Source organism: Sus scrofa, chromosome 5 (genome assembly GCF_000003025.6).
Source record: "Sus scrofa isolate TJ Tabasco breed Duroc chromosome 5, Sscrofa11.1, whole genome shotgun sequence".
In the NCBI taxonomy this organism is placed as follows: domain Eukaryota; kingdom Metazoa; phylum Chordata; class Mammalia; order Artiodactyla; family Suidae; genus Sus; species Sus scrofa.
The window spans coordinates 77,376,340-77,389,990 of record NC_010447.5 but is presented as its reverse complement, the minus strand read 5'-3'; the positions used below and the strand labels follow the sequence as shown (position 1 = coordinate 77,389,990).

General features: G+C 39.9%; 1 long non-coding RNA gene across 4 annotated transcripts in view; it reads right to left on the bottom strand.

Moving 5' to 3' along the window:
- The window catches only part of LOC106510390, a 262,228-nt gene that overhangs the window by 39,471 nt on the left and 209,106 nt on the right, over nucleotides 1-13,651 (bottom strand). For all 4 annotated transcript variants that reach the window (XR_002344176.1, XR_002344175.1, XR_002344174.1 and 1 more), the window contains 3 exons: nucleotides 9,564-9,633; nucleotides 8,085-8,135; nucleotides 7,411-7,542 (listed from right to left, as the gene is read on the bottom strand). This is a non-coding gene — a long non-coding RNA (uncharacterized LOC106510390). The remainder of the gene's footprint in view (nucleotides 1-7,410; nucleotides 7,543-8,084; nucleotides 8,136-9,563; nucleotides 9,634-13,651) is intronic.

The following is a 13,651-nucleotide window of genomic DNA, read 5'->3' as shown; positions in this document are numbered from 1 at the left end:
ATTTCTTTGGCTTTCTCCCCACAAAGGGTGTGAGGTTTACAGGCAGAGAAGGGGCCTGGAGACAGGCATTTTAGGCAGAAGGAAGATCATGAGAGGACACAGAGGTGGTGGGAAGGACTTTGTGAAGGAAAGATGGAAGGCTCCAGTTTTACTACTTGAAAGTAAAGCCATGGATTTAGAAAGGTAAGCTGGGACCCTACTGAAGGGGCAGCACTCTCTGGATAGGTGGGGGCGGGAGGGGGTGGTGGTGCAGTGGTGAGGCCTGGGATTTGGAGCTATTCTCTGTATGACCCAGAGCAGACGTCTTAACTTTGTGTCTCAGTTCCTTCACCTATAAAACGGAGTTAGGTTGAATGTTTTTGCCATATTCCTTTCCTAGGAATTAAAAAGATTAAAATTTGTAAAGCAATTAGAATTGTGCCTGGTACCCAATAAGTGCCCAGTAAATGCTGGCTGGCTTCCATTAGTGGGCTGCAATATATATCATGAAGTGGCCTAGCCAGAGGCATGCTACAAATGCACAGCATTCTGGGGAAATTTTATCTGCCTTCACCAAGGTGAATGGGCCTTTCTGATCTAAGATAAGGCTCTGTCTCTTTATTTTACCTGAGATAATAAGGAGGTTTCTCAGCAACGGATAAGAACCAGTGCAAACCGTTCCTTAGAATTTCTGTTCTTTTTGTGATATCTGTAGGGCCCCCAACTCCACGAGGCTCCCAGGTTCCACCCCAGTAGAGGCCCTGCCAGCTGCAGCCTGGAACATCCAGCCAATAGCAGACATCACCCTTTCTTACATGCTGATGATTGAAGGGCCCGTCACATCATGCTGCACAGAAGATGACTAAATGGCAGGGACCAGCTTGAGCAATGCTAGTTCAGGTTTTGGGAACTAAAAGCCTCACTTTCACAAAGAAACTATGTGAGATCCTGCTTTCAGAGATTAGAGACCTGCCCAGGCAAACTCCAGCCCCTGATACATGTGTGGCTGTGCCCCAGAGGCTGAATGCATGGGGGATCCCACAAAGGGATGTTCTGGGGGCCATGAACCTCCTCCCCTCCCCAGACCTTATGCTCAGCTGCTCATGTATTTATGGGGTAACATTGTGTCCCGGGGTAAGAGCACATATCGGCTCTGAGTAAGAGAGAGGTGGTTGGGATTAAATCTTTCACTTTCAGAAAAACCAATAAATGAAAAATTCAATCCACTTGGTTTGGAGAAGAGAAACATATCCAATGCTGAAACCTGGACCTAATCTCTCAGAAAAAAGGCAAAAAATTAGGAGAGGAACCGTGTGTGTGCACGTGTGTGTGTGTGTGTGTGTGTGTGTGTGTGTGTGCATGCACTAAAACTCTACAGTGAAGTGGATGAGGGTGAATTCCATAATTTCGAACTCGGTATAAAAGTACAAGATTTACTGGGGACACTTGAAGCCCAAGAATGTTTGGAGACCCCTGTCTTCTGTACTGGACAATCATGAAAGTGGATGTATTAGTGGGAGGAACAGATGCTTTTGGGCTCAGGTGCTGAGCGGACTGAACCTAAGTGCTTGCTGATTAGAGGAGTACTGAGAAGTCTTAACTGCCCAGGGCCTGTGGGACTTCAAAGCCCCTTCCTGCGGTGGGAAAGAGACCACCAATCCAGAAGCCACCATGTCCTTGGTAAATTGGGTTCAGGTGCAGCCCCTCCCACTGGGAAAGAGGGACCATCAGTCCCAGCCTACTTTGTTAACAATCCACAGAGAGCACCTGGGCCATTCCACAAGCCTCATCCATGGAGCCTGCACACTGGAGAAGCACAGGTTTTGAGGGAGACTCTGAGCTGTGCTCTCGCTCCAGCAGCGATGGAAGGTGGAGGAGGAGGGGCCAGGGGCTGCTGGGGGCTGTCGCAGCAGCATTCAAACTTTCACGTAAGCTACACTTAAGTCTCTCCGGATATTCAAGAAGGTGAAGGGTCCCAAACCACATCTTCAGAAAACAGTTAAAAATACTTTAGAATGTTTAGGCTCAAGATTAATGGTCACACAGAAGGGGAAAGCATGGACTTAACGTAATTCTAGACCTAATAGTCAGGAGCAAATTCTACCTCAACATAAAAACAAAGGAAAACAGAGTTGGAGCTGCCCAGCAAGGGATGAAGTGAGAGAATGAGTTCTCTCTCGCTGGAGATATTGAAACAGAGACTAGGGGACATCTGTCAGCTGTTATGTAGGTGAGATTCATGCGTTGGGAAATGGTTGCAACAAAAGAGTAAACAAAAGAAGCTTATCTTTGACCAACACTTACCAAGGCTGTTTTTGCTCTTTCAATGACCCAGACTCTTACATTGCTTTAATTTTGCTTCATAGAGCTACAGAGAATGAAAGAGTTTTGCTTTGGTTTTTCAGGTTCTAAAAAAAACCTTAGGAATCATATAGATCAACCTCAATACTTTTGCTGACAGCGAGACTGCGGCACAACGGTTGGGTGGCTTCTAAGGTTACATAGTTAAGTGGTAAAACAGCAATAAGAACTCACAACCTGGAGTACCATTATGGTTTCCTAACTGGTTTACTTCCCTCTATATTCTCCCTAATACTGTTTATCCTACACATTCTGCACATATACCAGATCGATATTCCTAAGACACAGATCTGATTATGCCATTGCTCTATTTAAACCATTTCAAAAGCTCCCTGTGCTCTTTAAAAATATACTTGGGATTCTTTATTATGGCATTTAAGATTCGACCTTTTGGTTTTATCTCCAATTCCAACCTCTCAACCCAGTGCTTTTTACACACTTAGATGTTAAATGTGCATTGAATACAAATGGTTTGGGGAAATCCCAATTTTATTTCTTAGACTATTTCTTGCCATACTCCTCCTTTGTAGGGTTTGCTGATCATCTGGTGGTTGACCAGCATGTGATAAACCTCAGAATTTTTAAAATGTGCAGTTCTTGAAGATAATCAGCACAAGATACCAGGGACCATGTTTTGACCAATGCTGCACTAAAGAAGCTTCACATGAAAGCCTCTGAATGTGAGAGAAAAAAAAAACCCTAGTCATATCCCACTTCTAAGACTTTCTTAAGAATTCCTCCTTCTTTCACCATCAAAGATTTTAAAACATGCCTTCCAGATTCCAGCTTCTCAGAAATCCTTCTGAAGTTGTGTGAGAATATATGCCTTCGCAAGATCAACATGAGCATTTTTAGTATTTTAAAAGATCAAGAATGCACTTAAAAGCCAAATAGAAAAGATTCTTCCAGAAACACTTATGATATCTGTAATACTGGACTTTAATATGAGTGACAAAATAAAATCTATTCAATCATAAATTAATCTAAATTCCCGACAATGATAACTTTGACTCTCAATCACTTTTGCAAACTATCATTTCCATTAGTGATTGACAATCTGTATTCTCTAACTTTCATGTCAAATGAGCCAGGTCCCTACTTTTTTGAGGATGAAAAACAGAATGACTTGTGATAGACTTGTTAGTGGCAGAGTGTATGAATTAGCTTTTGCTGCCTAACCACTTACTACTCAAACTTAGTGGCTTAAAACAGCATCTATTGGATTGTCAGAGGGTGATAGACCATCACTCAGTACCTAAAACAAACAAAAACAAAAGCTGAATTTAAGAGTTACATTGATCAGGAAGAGTCCCTCCAAGCAGAGTAGACTATTAGTCTTACAAAAGACTAAGAGTTAGGGTTTTGAGGGAATCCATAATGTTCAAAGATTGGTGGATTTTCATGGTTATCATCTGTTGAATCATGGTTACTTGGGTGAGACTTTATTGATTGGTTGGCACATTCAGAAGTGTGCTAATTTGAGTGAATTTATTCCAGATTGATTGATTTACAAAAGTGAGAGGTTAATAATACTCATTGGCTAGGCTTGCAAAAAAACATGTTTAATGAGGGAAGTTGTAGTTGATCTATTAAATGAGTTTGAAATTGGGAAGGTGGCTATTTGTTTCCATGGCTACAGAAAAATTAGTCTTTAAAAGAGTATGTAAAGTAGGCAACACCAAAGATGTTTTCCAATGATCTCTGCCTTCTGCTATCATGACTTGTGTAATTCCCTCCCCTTGCATCTGGGCTGGATTTAGTGACTTGTTTCCAACAACAGAATGTGGTAGAAGTAAAAGATATCACTTCCTGCATTAGGTTATAAAAAGACCATGGCTTCTGCACTGGGGAGAGGGGTCTTCTTTCACTTACTCCCACTCGATTTCTCATTCAGGGGAAGTAAGCTGCCATGTTGTGAGCATCTCTGCTGACAAGAAACTGGTATCTTTAGGTTTTCCCCCTAGGTGATCATATAACTTTAGTGATGCTATAACTGCACAAGGAACACTGCCTAGGAATTCAGATGCAGAGGAACCACTGTAAATTATAATCTGAGTTGTTTCTATTTTCTCAAGTTGCCATTGAAGCTCTTGATTCCTTTAGGGCCTTGTTTATCTGCTTTGTATTCTGGGTTCTTGTCCAATCATTCATTCTTACTAGCTTTTAATGAGCTATACTCATTTGACCAGGCCAGCTTCCAGTCTACCACAATGCCTTTTCCTTATGTGTTGCACTCATAGTTGCAAAGAAAATTGATTCCAAGTCCTTGCAGAGCAGAAAAACTGATCTTGAAATTCACCTTAACAAAAAGATCAAATAGACAATATTGAATCCACTTCTCCAAACTTATAAAAGTAGTTCTTTGTCTTCATGTTTGTTGCACCAAACAGTTGTTCAAATTTAAAAATTGTATATGATTTATGATGAGGCTAAGTTACTAAATGTAGTTTTATGTAACTGGTTATTTTAATACTTCCTTCATAAAACTTTCTAAAGAAATATCCATTGATTATCATATAGCATAAAGAAATATGGTTTATAGGTTTTTAAAAAAAGAAGTTTGTGGTTTAGTCTATTAAAAAGCTGGCAATGATGATTGTACAACTATAAATGTAATAAAATTCATTCAGTAATTTAAAAAATTAAAAAATTAAAAGCTGGCAACAAGTTCCTTTACAGAAAAATAAACAAATTCAATTCTATTTCTATGTGGACAAATATCAGATTATACTGCTTCTGAGAACGTCTTTTCCAGAAATACAGCATATTGTAAGTGTGAGCAAGAGTACTCTATACCTTGCAAATTAGTATTTATTTTTGTCTACGGATATAGAGGGAGTCTTAAAAGTAGAAAAGGAAAAGATGCAATGATGATTAGAAATTTTAGGGTTGTTTTTAAATGTTCTTTTTAGATCCGTATTATAGTGAAATCATTCTCAAAGGATGTCCCATACTATAAAATTATTCCAGAGAAAAGAAAAATGACTGAAAGCTTATCAATATCATGAGGAAGCCATTCTCAAGCCTTTTCGCTCCTCAACTAGATTCATACCATGAGACAATTTTGTAAATATAAAAACTGATGTAAATGCTGCTGAATTGGGTCTGAGTATTAGACATAATTCTCCTGTCACTTGTTGGGTATTACAACCAAGAGTATCTTATTTACGTGTCCAACATCCGGCTGAGAATTGCTATAAAAGAGAGCAAGGAAGGAAAGGCTCCCAGGATTCAGTGTACTCCTATTATATGTCAGACTCTTTCACATGCTACACTAATGAAATTCATGTTTTTCTACTCTATAATCCATCATTAACTGTAAAAGAGCTTAGCTTTATTATGCGACATTGAGTTCAGTATGATGCAAAATATTTATCCACAGTAAGACATGTAAGTGGATGAAATACAAGTTCCACTTAGCAGCTAAGTTCTGATTTCATCCAAGGGACTCGTCTCTGATACCATCTTGATAACTTTGGTTTTCTCTTATTGTTTTTACTTTTTTATTTTGAGATGATTTCAAATTTGCAGAAATATTCACCGAATATTACAAAGAACTCTTTGATACTCATCCCCCAATTCTGCCATTTACATATATTTGTCCCGCTTGTTTTATCATTCTTTCTCTTTCTCTCTTTTTGACTCTAAACACTTCAGAGTGTGATTTATAAGATCATCAGGAAATTTAACATAATACAAACCTATTTTCTAATCTTTAATCCTTATTCAGATTTCTCCAATTGTCCTGATAATGTATTTTATAGCTTTTATTCTTGGTCCAGTATCTGCTCTGCATTTAGTTTCTGTATCTCCTTGGCCTCTGTTAATGTGGAATGAATCCTTAGCCTGTGTTTGTTTTTCATAGCATTCACATTTTTAGACTTTTTTTTTTTTTTGAGAGGCAGGGAAGATGAAAATATTTAGTTCTCTTTAATAAATTTTTGACATTGATTCTACTTGCTTATTAAGTGGTTTATATATATTTTTATCATTTATTTATATATATACATATTTTTTCTACTGTACAGCATGGTATATATACATATTTTTTTCTACTGTACAGCATGGTGACCCTATAAACATACATGCATACATTCTTTTTTCTCACATTATGTGTTCCATCCATAATTGACTAGACAGAGTTCCCAGTGCTACACAGCAGGATCCCATTGCTAATCCATCCCGAAGGCAACATTCTGCATCTATTTACCCCAAGCTCCCAGTCCCTCCCAGCCCCTCCCCCTCCCACTTGGCAACCACAAGTCTATTCTCCAAGTCCATGATTTTCTTTTTTGTGGAAAGGTTCCTTTGTGCCGTATATTAGATTCCAGATATAAGTGATATCATATGGTATGGTCAATTAATCTTTGACAAAGGAGGCAAGAATATAAAATGGGAAAAAGGCAGTCTTTTCAGCAAGTATTGCTGGGAAACCTGGACAGCTGCATGCAAATCAGTGAAACTAGAACACACCGTCACACCATGCACCAAAATAAACTCAAAATGGCTTAAAGACTTAAATATAAGATAAGTGCTTTATATTTTTAAGATCTCTGATCTACAGTATAAGACAATATCAAACAAAACACATGCTTAAACACTGGTTACATTTATAAATTTATTTTAAAAGTCCAGTAGCTTTAAAGAATTGGGTTTACAAATGGATCTGCCTAAGGCTAAATTGATTGGTGTTTCCTTTGTTGCCTGGAGACTAAACTTATTGATCTAGTTTTCATTGTTTTATAACTGATGTAGAAGAGAGATAAAACTAAATGAGTGGGAATAAAAATACTACATGAACTCAAATTATCCAGATGTAAAAGTCATTTGTTACTACATACGGATTGGAAAGAAAATTTGTAGGACTAAGAAAAACAAAACAAGGCCATTCTGCCTTATTAAAATATTTTAAAGAAGCCAGTAGATGGTTCAAAATATTGAGTTAGCTTCTTGGTCTAACAGGAGGAACTCAGTATAAATATTTATCAGATGAATGAAAGAATAATGAAAACTACTAAGAGAATGAGACCAGACTAAGTGCTTTAAATAAGATAAAAAGAAATCTTGTACCTGTGGCAGACACCGTCAGTATCCCATTCCTGTGCCTTTTTTCTGGGAGGTCACTTTAGGGGACAATTTCCATGCATATTGGTAACTTCCTCTTCAAGTCCCTGTGTCTCACTGCTTAAGAGTCTTCTTTGCCTGTGTTCAGGGTGGGCCAAAAAAAAGAGGGGGGGAGTCAACATCTCCAGGAGAAAGCCCCAGCCAATGGGGAATAGGGGTTGAGTGGATAAATATTCAGCCCCCTCACTCTTGATGGGACAGCTGCAAGGTACCTTCTGCAGAGTCTCTCAGAGTCATTGGTGGGATCAGCTTCAGTCACCAACAGAGATGATTTGTTCATTAAAGCATCCTTTATTGGTTTTCCCCCAGGCCTGTTTGCGGTAGGCAGAGCTCCAAAAGAGACTTAATACATAGCCCTGGTAAGGTTTCTTTGAAAAGTGAGGCCCCTTGGGAAAGTACAGTCCCTGCTGTGGGAGGAAATGGACCTGGCTAACATGCATCAAGGGAACAAAGATAATATACGTGAGAACAGACCTTGAGGGTGCTGGACTAAAGGGTGGAAGAGGAGGTGAGGTAGCGGAGTGCTAACTGATAGGGGGCAGCCTCCCATGACTCCAGATCTAGCATCTAAGTAAGGTTACCTGATGTCAGTGCTAAAAACACTGCTTGGATAAGCTTACCTGTAAAATGAGGTAGAGATGCCAGAACTTCTTCAGCAGAGTCTGAGAAAACTGCCAGAAGAATCAGAGAAGGGACAGGTTAGAATGGATTTACATTAGAAGACCAGAGAACTCACCAGCTTCCTGTATCTCCTGAGAAAGCCCAAGGGTACTTCCTTCACCAAAACAATGCCCCAAAGAGGAGACTGTCACCACCGTGAAGAGGCTCAGGACTTCTGTGGGCCACAGCTGATGGTGGCCAAGGCTGGAATTATTGTACTGGACTACCTAGTGGCAATGGGCTGAGAAGATTCTGGAACATCAGAGATTGGGTGGAACAGTATAATCATCGGGGCAAGGTGGACATAATTTCTACGATGGGAAGCAAGGCCATAAAGGCAACCAAGGCCTAGATGTGCAGAGATCTATGGTGATGGCTAAAAAAAGACATGAAGTTTGACAGATGGGCAAGCAACGAGGGTGTTGCTTGACTCATGCAACCAAGAGCTCCAAAGTAGGTGAACAGAAAGCCGACACAAGAATTCCCGCTGTGGCTCAGCAGGTTAAGAACCCGACATGGTGTCTGTGAGGGTGCAAGTTTGATCCCTGGCCTCACTCAGTGGGTTAAGGATCTGGTGTTACTATGGTTATGCCATAGGCTAGCAGCTGCAGCTCTGATTCGATCCCTAGCCTAGGAACATCCATATGCCGCAGGTGCAGCCTTAAGAAAAGAAAAAGAAATAAAGAAAGCTGATACAACCTGCAAGAAGGGAAAATTATGAACCCTTACCCAGTATGCACATCTGAGTCAGTTTTCAGGTCCGGACCCCATAGATTGAAAAAGAGAACAGTTCCCTTTGAGGAACAACTCTGCATTGCCATCATTTAAGTATATACAATAGTTATACCCCAACACTCACCCAGAGAGACCTATGGAGGGTACTACTCAGATCTTTCAAGGGCTATTGGATGTAGGAACTGAGCTTACAGTAATAATAGTGGGCAAAATACCATCATGGTCTCCCTGTTAGCATGAGGCAAGTGGAGGCCAGGTGATAAATAGTGTCCCATCCCAAATCTACCTGAGAGTGAGTCCAGTGAACTGCATGTGCTCATCTTGTTCCTGGTCCCTAAATACCTGGTCCCTGAATACATAATCTATATGGATATCATGCTATACTGCTGACATTATGTGAAGACTCTTAGCAGGAAATGGTCAAATGTCTTTATGCCCTGGAAAGATAAATTCATGGCAGAGAGTGAGGGAGGGTTATTAACCCTCCAAACATTGAGGGGCTTTTTAAATCAGTGAAGTTCTGAGGTCCTGTTTAGGAAACCTCCTCCAAGGTGAAAGATAAGTTATTGTGCCTTATACCTCCTACTACTAAGAAAGGCACAGTCCTTAGGAGAACTTTTTGGAGACACCATAAACCATATTTGGAAATACAGCTCCAACTCTTTTATCAGGTGACTAGAGAGACTACCAGTTTTGAGTGGTACCTGGAGCAATCAAGGGCTCTGCAAAACATTCGGTCTGGAGCACAAGGTCTCTTGTCACTCAGGAAGACCCCTGTGGGACAGAAGTAAAATAAGAATGCTGTTGAAATTTCTGCCAAAGCCCAATGTTAAGTCTCAGCATAGACTCATTCAGAGTTCTGGAGCAAGTTCATGCTGTCTGCAAAAGATAACTGCTCTCCATTCAAAAAGCAGCTTCAGGCATGATGCTGGGTAGACACCCCTGGTCATGAGACATCAGATAGCTCTAAACCAGAGCATTCCAATAGTGATCTGGATGTTATCAGATTCCTAGAGCCATAGATTTGGATAGGCACAGAAGAAATCAATTGTTTGATGAGAGATATATTTGGGATCAGACCAAACAGGTTCAGGGGGCATAAGCATCAAATGTAAACAGATAGCTTCCTCCCACATGTCACCTACCCAGATACAGTAGTGTTTCTCCCTCAGCCCATACCTGTGGCCTTGTTGGAGGTTCCTTGAACCCAGAGAAGATGAAGAGGGAAATACTCAAGCCTAAGTCACAGATGAAGCAGATTAGTACATATGATGGTACAAGCAGAAAAAAGACTGGGGCTGCGGCATTAAAGTCTCACACACCGGTGACCTTTAAGGACAGGAAAAGCTCAGCATGTAGAGCTTTTAATGCTACATTTAGTCATTGACCTTGTGTGGAGGGAGAAATGTCCTGAGCTAAGGATAAATTCATGGGCAGTGAAAAATGACTTGGCTGGTGGGTCAGGAATCTGGAAGGAGCAAGATGAGGATACTGGAGAAAAGAAAACCTGGGGAAGAGGCATGTTAGACCATTAGGAGTAGCCACAATGGGTGCAGATTTTTTTTTTCTCATGTCAATATCTATTAAGTGCCTGTCCATCTCTGAGGAAGCACAGAACAATCTGTTGAACAGGGTGACTCACATAGTGGATATCAGCCAGCTTCTGTCCTGGGACACCCAAGTGCTTGCACAATGAGTTCATGAACAGAGTAACTATGGTGACAAGGATAATGACTATTTATAGGTCTTAACCACACAAACTTCTCATTAAAACTGATCTAGGTGCTGCTGTTGTTTAAATTCTCCCCTGGCAGCAGCAGAGACCAATGAGGAACCCCCATCAGAGAGACCAACAAGCCATGTGGAGGCAAGCTGAAGACATCAAATCTTTCCACTCTGGATAGGGCAGCAATTCTTTTTTGAGAGAGAATTTCTACATAATACATAATCTATATGGAAATGTTTGCCTTTTCTGACCACAGTACCTCTACCAGCACCATTATCTGAAGACTCACTGAGTGTCTGAGGTACCAAGAAAAGATCTAATATATTATCTCCCTACATCAATTTTATGGAGAAGAGGACAAAACAATGGACATGTGTCTACTGGTTCTATAATACAGCACATTACCTGGAAGCTGCTGGCCTAAGAGAACACTGACGTGGCCTCTGGCTTGCAGACAACACCTTTCTGTGTGGGGTGATAGTCATGTTTGATGATGTACTATCTATGTTGAGCCAAAGGTCGACATATGGTGCTATGTCCCTGATAGCTAGAAGACATAGGTCTAGAAATCAAGAGAAAATAACTTTTTTTTTTTTTTTCTTAACCGTCACTTCCAGGGATCCACTATGCTTCTGGTTACTGAAACACTACACCCTCATGGATTAGAGGTTCTGATTCCTAGAAGAGTGAGATGAGATGCCTCAATCAAAGCACACAGCAAAATTCCTACTAAATTTAAAATCACACTTACCATTTGGATAATTTGGGCTCATACTGGTAGATCAGTAGGAAGAAGAAAGGAGTTGATACACGAGTAAGAGTAATTGACTCCAATCACCATGAGAGACTAAGCTTGCTGCTATAGAAAAAGGGAATGACTCTTCACTGGGCCATCTTTTAGTTTGCTATTCATAGTGACATCCATAGCAGCCATGGCCTGACAAGGACACAGTAACTAAGGACTCAGACCCCTCGGAGATGAAGATCCAGATCACTCCATTGGGCTAGTTCCCTAGGCCGGCAAAAGTTCTGGCCAAAGGTGAGCAAATACAAAATGGTAGTAGGGGAGGGTGATAATAATTATCAATTACATCCTTGGAACAAACTTCAGTTTAGAGAATCAAATGAATTTAATGTAGAACACAAGCAAATATAGATCCCCTCAGCCCACCTTAAAGTCAGAGAGGCAGCTTCTTCACTAAAGAATTTCTGTACTGGTCATTGACTTCCTGTATCAAACATCTGCATCTCCTTGCTGCAGGAGCATCTTTCTGTGACTCCAGGAATATACTCTGCCCATGCACATGATAGGCTGAAACTGCCAGGGAATTCCTGATCCCAGGAGCACTTGTCAGCTGATTAGGTATGGGAGTTGCTGGATACCCACGCTTCCTTTGGCCTTTGGTGAGATAATTATAAGGTATGTTCTACACATTGGACTTGAACCCTGGCTGACCATGGTGGGAACTCACTTATTAACACACCTTTTAGGCTTTCCTCTTTTATCTGTCTCACTCCTTCACTGTGCTGCCTGGTATTACCTCTTGTGCCCAAATGCTTGCCTCAGGATCAAGTTTTGATGGAACCTAAGCTAAGATGGTACCAGGGTCAAATGAAATAACATAATTTGTAGAACTGGTGATTAGGATCAGAATAACTAGTACACTCTAGTTTGAAGTTTTACTGAAACTACCCTCAGATTTCAAGCGTGTTTATCTATAAAATATAAAATTAGAAGAAAAAGAACTGTCTTGGAGGTTCTGTTTGGGAGAATATGACAGACTACAAATTTAAAAAACAAAAACCAAAAATCTTTCCACAACAAAATCCTTGACAGGTTAGATAAAATATTAATAACCTCCTTTTAAATGCATAAATAAGTTCACAAGAAAATTAGAGAAATACACAGGAACCAGTAAAAGAAATCTAAAACTGAACAATAAGGAGGCAAAACTGGCCCTGGGTTGGTAAAACCTGAGAAACTGATAGGAGAAACAAATGCAAAACTTCTCTTGAAGAAGCCATTCTCAACAGTGGCCTTACAATCCTCACGGATAAAGCCTTGTCAAAAATGAGCTCACAAGCCCAACATTTTAAAACCACAAGGAAAAAAGCCATCATAAGGAAAAAGGCAGATCTTAAGAAAGTTCAGATAGTATCATTGTTTGATAAAGACTATAAAATATCTGTCTAAAAGAAATAAAACACAAATCAAAATCGAAGCATGCAAGAGTTCCTGTTGTGGTACAGCAGAAACGAATCCAACTAGCATCCATGAGGACATGGGTTTTATCCCTGGCCTTGCTCAATGGTTAAGGGATCTGGCATTGCCATGAGCTGTGGTGTAGGTTGCAGACATGGCTTGAGTCCTGTGTTGCTGTGGCTGTGCCATAGTCAGCAGCTGAAGCTCCAATTCTCCTAGCCTGGGAACTTCCATATACCACAGGTGTGGCCCCAAAAAAGACAAAAAAAAAAAAAAAAATGAAAGCATGCTACAAGATTCCATAACAACGTTAGACATTTAAAATAGAACTCCTAGAAATAAAAAAACTAGTAACAGATAAAATATTCAGAGAATGGATTAAAACAATAGACACAGCTGAAGAGACGATTAGTCAATTAGAATATAAATCTAAAGACATTTAAAAAGAAGTCATAAGAGAGATAAAAAGTTGAAAAATGCAAAAGAAAAAAATGAAACATAAAAGAGATATTCTCCAATAAAAGTTCTGAGAAGAGAGGCCAGAGGGATTGGACAAGAGGAAATATTACAAAATGTTTCCAGAATTGATAAAGAAAAAAGTCATCAGATTCAGAAGGCATCATGAATACCAAATAAAATAAATCCAAACTTAGGCCATTATATAAAATTCAAAGCAAAAGGATCAAAAAACCAATCTAAGGGGGGAAATTAGATTATTTATAACAACAACACCAAGGAAACTGTTCAAAGCAATAGCAGAAACTAGAATAGAGAGAGATTATTTTATTTAAACACTGGAGAATATAGATATTTATACTCCACCAAATTATTAATCAAGAACAAGACATTTTGGACAAGGAAAA